Raw genomic sequence first — 5,667 nt, 5'->3', positions numbered from 1 at the left:
CATACCATAAAATGTCATGCCCAGTATATAAACTGGGGGAGTTCCTCAGAAGGTGCTGATTATTGCTTAGGAACAATCAGCAGGTGGTGAGCAACTGTATTGTATACCACCTTTTTCTCTGAGGTGTTATTCCATTCTCTCCTTTTAATTAAAATTATTATTATTATTATTGCAATTTTAATATTTTATTTGTTTCAGTTATTAAACTGTTCTTATCTCAATGCACAAGACTTCCTTTTTTCCAGTTTTTCTTTACACTGAGGAAGAGTGAGGAGGAAAGCAAGCAAGAGGCTGTGTGGTATTTGCTGGCCAGGATGAAACAATGACAGTGTCCTAAAGTGAGAAGAAGAATGTTTTATTAAGACTGGAGCAGTTTCATAGACCTAAGGAAGTAAAAGACATATACTGGTTAGATTTGGAATAAATGTTGGAACACATAGTTAATATAATTTTGTTCTGACAAGTGCTGCAATATTTGTGCCTTCAGAGCTCTGAGATTCATAAGTATGTGCTTGGTATTCACACTATTGTAACTTATCTCACGGGAGTGAAAATTATACTGCTTGATTCCTGGAAAGGGATTTCCAGTAAAACAGTGATCTTTAGAAGCAGAATAATCAGACATATGCAATCGGTGTAGTGTAAGCACAATTTCTTAGAGACTGACTAAAGAAACAGACAAAACCACTCCCATAAAATATCCACAAGGATTAAATCATGACCAGGCAAGCAAGTCCAGCCATAATTATGCTGTTTTCCCTTAATAGGTTCTCTAAGACTCTCTGGGGCAGAGAGTCTTAGAGACTCAGTGGATGTCCTTCTTCTCCCTCTGATGGTAAAAATTGTTTCCAAGCCACAGGCAGGGAAAACTGAGCATTTTGTTTGCCTTGGTATGCTATCATACCTGTTCAACTGCTTTCTGACAGAAGACACTTGAGCAGAGAGGGCATATAGTCTGCATGGGTTTTAACTCATGGAAGGCAAAAAAAGTTATGGTGGACTGACTATAACTATCTTACCAAGCTACTCTAAAGCTGTGTAAATTTTGTGTACAAAATGCAACTTTCTTCTTTCCTGGGAGGGAATAAAGTTGGAATTATTTGTACAAGGTGCATTTGCTTCTTAGCAGCTTCTGCTCTGTTCTCTGTGCACGTGCCGTGATGTCAAAGCATGGCCAATTAATAATGTCTCTAGGAGAAGGAGAGTGGACTTTTCCAACATAGTGAAATTGAGTCTACTCTGTAAAAAATTGGCAAGTACAGCCTTCCTAAGAGAGAGCCATCTGGCACCTAAAGGCTTACAGTAACAATCAAAGCAGGCTGTTGCAAATTTCTAAGGGATACTGCAGTATTAACTGAGACTGAAGAAGCCAATGTCCTATGCGCTTCTATTCATGACATAGTTGTCAAGACTTTTCTTAGAAATGTTCTTATATTTTCAATGAAACTCCCCATGGAAGAACTGTATCTACCACAGAGATTCTACTTGCTGTGGAAAAAAAAAAAACTAGAATTCAGGAAGTATGTTCTATTCCTAAAAAGTTTTCCTTTAAAATCCAAAAGCACTGAAAGCTAGTTTCGGCAAAAGATGTAATCAAAATATATTACTATCAAGCAAAGTCTGAACTCTGTCAAGCACTAACAAACTCCTCTGAGGAATCAATACCTCCCAGTGACAACAAAGTATTGGGACTATATGTCTTTATCAGTGTAGATTATTGGCCCAGTATTTCATACCCACTGGATGAGACAAGAGTTGCCCATGTCTCTGTGCAGCTGTACTGACAAGAGGAACATGACCTCACTACATTAAATCACACAGTTTTGTCCAGGTAACAACTTCCATTTCCTGTTGTCTTGGTTTCGTCTTCTGTAAATGATGGTCACTGGAACTGAGGAAGCCTGAATAGGTGTTATACCTCATAAAATAAACTGGAGTAAGGGTAGGAATAAGAGTCTCTCATACTTCACTCTCTTTCTGCAGTACAGTTGACTTGGAGACAGTGTAGGAAACTGAGGGAACTGCAACTTCCCTCATCTCTATTTTCCAAGATAAAACGGTGTTGAAAAGTAATTTGTGACCTTTGTGGTTCATAGCCTCTCTTGTGGTCCATGAAATTTCTTGGGTAATGCTAAGTAATGCTGTCTCTACAGGTCAGTACTACATAATTCTTAGAACAACCTATGCCATTCAGTTCAGCTGCATTTTACTATTCTCTAGGTACTCCAGGGAAATGTATTAGGATGACAGTCTACTAATGCTCCATTGACCAACAACACCTGGAAGAGAGGAGGGACTTGATTTCAGTCATGGAGCTTGAAATGATCCTTTTCTCACGCCAAATGAAAATAAAGACAGTAACAGAATTTATTGGGGAAAAAAATAATAGACAGTATATTACAAAATTTTGTCAGGGTATGAACATTAGAAAAGGATAAAAAGTCACGTTTAACCTTCTTCAAAGTTGAAGTATACAATGGGCCTTCTTCCTTATCCAGTTGACAAGTTATAGCTGAAATATCTTGCAGAGCAGAGCCTCAGGAAGTGTTAGCCGTAGAGTCTTAGCAGCTCCTGAACTTCCACTCCTTTTTGATCTCTGCTGCTTCTGTCTTTCAGAACTAGAAGTGATGATGACTATGGTATGACCGACTTGCAATCTGCTTATGATGCAACATAAGACATATGGCTTCATCAGAGACTTGTAAGAAACCTTCTTCCTTTGCATGCTTCCCAGCAAGTGCTATAATCTGACCCACTAGAAAAGCCCATCATACTTGCAGCTTGCCTATCATGTGAACATGTTTTCTGATGCTTCACTGTTAAGAGAAGTCCCTTTCTGACAAATGACCATTCTGTACAAAGAAAGCAGCAGTCTCTGATAACAGGAGGCAAACTATTAATGCCTATTTTGTTATTCTTTGTCACATCATTAATCACAATAAAAATTCCTTAGACATCATTCATGTTCAGTACCTAATATTTACTCCTATGGGAGAAAGCTTGGTGATACTATTAATAATGCAATGTGTATTTTTTAAGGTCCTGCCTCCCCAAAATACATCTCAGACATGAGATGATACTACAGAAGTTAAGGAAAGAGGAAGAGATAGTACAGAAAATCTTAGGGCAAGTGCTAATCTAATTTTCAAAAGTAACCACTCGTTTTTGCTTGTCCATCATAAAAAACCTCAAGTGAACTGCTCAACATGCAGAGACGCTAAAAGTTTTTCTCTAGCAATGTCATCCTCATATCTCAGTTTGTTCACCAATGGAACAGACACCATAAGTTGACGGGTGTACTGCAGTCAGTAGGATTGGTGAGCTCTCTATCTGAATGATAGTGGGTTTGTTGTTCCGCAACACTGTTCCATCCTGTTTGAAAGAAATGGCAAGCCCAAGCCCACCTGAAAGAAATGACAAGCCCATCAGTCTAAACAAGTCATCTAGGGCATGTTCTATGTCTTTACATAATTTTTTGTATCTGCATGCACATATGCTTAGCAGTTAGGTGCTCTGCTGCTTAAAGAAGATGAAAGTACATGGCTCTTTTTATATGCAGGGCTCCCTGCAGTTCCACATTAGTCAATGAAAAGGATATAACTGAATGATAAAGTAGCAGCAGTCATTGCTCAAATTATTTATAAGTCATTCATTCATCTTTATGTATAGGGCTGTCAGGTTTTTTTCTCTTACACAGAAGGAAAGAAAAACCAAGACTTGGTGCCTGCTCTTCTGTGCAAACATTAACTAAAACTAGGTGGAAAATGCTGATAGAAGGAAAAGACCACACAGAAATTAAGATTTAATGCAGCTTTAAATATAGTTTGTTCCTAAGAAAGTATAAGAAGATTAGAAAGAAATTTTCACCAAGCCCCTCAATATGTTATCATTTACTCTCCTACAGAGTGAGTGTAAATGTATATGAGAAATACTATTGTTCTTATCTGGTGGCATTATGGTTTCCCTTTCCATTGGTGTAAAGTAGCATGGAATTAGACAATACTGAATCCAGGTTATCAAACATTCTGGGATATACGGCGAGTGGAAATATTATTTTTAAGAGAGATAAAACTGAATATCCTTCTAGTACTTAACACCCAAACCCAAGAATGAATCCATAACAGGAAAGGTACTTTGTACCTTGTTTCTCTGTTGTTTCCAAACTCAAGCTGTAGCAGAAGAGCTTGTAAGCAACTTTTTTTTTAAAAAGAAGTCCAAGATTCATGAAAGAATCATGGACAATTAAGCACCACAAGTCAAGCCTCCTTCTCCAAAGGCAGGCCAGAGAAGCAGAGAAGTATGCAGGCTGCCACAGTGGCAGAGAGCCCTCTGTCATGTTTTGGGTTTTTCACTTTTTTTGTGAGAACACTTCTGGAACCACCTTGGTCCTGATGGAGTCATTGTCATAATTCCATGTGTTTAATTTTTCTATGATTCTTTTTGTTTGGAAAAAAATATGGAATCAGTCTCTGAAGCATCTGGAGCATCACCTCATCAATAAAACTATTTCGATAACATGCCATAACTAATCTTCAGATTTTTGAATTTTGAAAATCTGGATTTAGCTTCAAGTCCAGCTGGCTGCTCTGGCCATCATCTGTTAAAAAAAATGTCTGGAGACAGAATCTTGGCTGTCAGAGTGACTTTAGCTGTTGTGTGCTTAGCAGTACCGTGAAAAATTTGCAGCTTCACACAACTTCTCAGTCCTTCAGAGTCCCAGGGTACCCCAGGGAAGCTGTTGAGTTTGTTAATATTGTAGCATTGACAAAGACAGATAAATCTCTTTCATTCACTTCTATTTTTGGCAACTAGCTTAGAACACAATCTTCCAACCCTATGAATCATGCCTTCAAACATACTTCAAATATACATCCACCTGTCTAAAAGAGGAAAGGGAATCTGTGGCAACAGGCTGGCCAGCTTGGTGAGGCAGGCTTTAAACTAAGGACTCGGGGTGTGGGGTCCAAAGTAGCAATGCTCACAGCATCAAATCCAGCTGGGGTACAAGCCAGGCCAAACAGAGAAGTGACAAATGTTCCTTATCTGCCTCCAAAAATGAGATCCAGAAGGCAAAACACCTCAGGAGTGTGTATGGTTGTGGTGGAGCCTCTTGCACCCTTGCTGGGAAACCTGCACACTTGATTACATCTCTGAAATGCACACAGCACGGGAAATAAATAGGAAGAATTAGAGATCTCTGTGCAGTCACAATGCCATGATCTCATTGCAGTTACAGAGACATGATGGGATAGCTTGTATGACTGGAATGCTGTCATGGATGGTTATGAACTTTTTAGGAAAGACAAGCCAGCAATGTGAGGTGGTGGAGTTGCTTCTTACATGAGAGAGTAACTGGGATGTATTATCCTCTGTTGAGGGGTGGATGAGGAACAAGTTGAAAATTTATGAGTAAGAATTCGGGGACCGGCTAACACGGTGACATTGCTGTGGGTGTTTGCTACGTGCCACCCCATCAGGAAGAGGAAGTTCGAGGGACAACTGGAAGGAGCCTCACAGTCACAGGCTCTGGTGTTCATGGTGAACTTCAGGCATGCTGATCTCTGCTGGAAAGACAACACAGCCAGGCACACACAGTCCAGGAGGTTCCGGCTGAACATTGATGATAAATGATTCAGATGCAAGACTTGAAGGTATCTAAGTAAGTTT

At 39.4% G+C, this 5,667-nt stretch overlaps 1 long non-coding RNA gene across 1 annotated transcript; it reads right to left on the bottom strand.

The window, feature by feature from the left end:
* Positions 1 to 1,877: 1,877 nt before the first annotated feature.
* LOC113946744 lies at positions 1,878 to 4,436 on the bottom strand. The gene is made up of 3 exons (XR_003527533.1): positions 4,141 to 4,436; positions 2,454 to 2,657; positions 1,878 to 2,279 (listed from the first exon to the last, which is right to left on the bottom strand). It is a non-coding gene; the product is annotated as an uncharacterized LOC113946744 (long non-coding RNA).
* Between the last annotated feature and the right edge of the window lie 1,231 nt (positions 4,437 to 5,667).

Source organism: Corapipo altera, unplaced genomic scaffold (genome assembly GCF_003945725.1).
Source record: "Corapipo altera isolate COAL_440 unplaced genomic scaffold, ASM394572v1 23b, whole genome shotgun sequence".
Lineage (NCBI taxonomy): Eukaryota > Metazoa > Chordata > Aves > Passeriformes > Pipridae > Corapipo > Corapipo altera.
The sequence above is the reverse complement of the archived record's forward strand: the minus strand, read 5'-3'. Positions and strand labels throughout refer to the sequence as shown.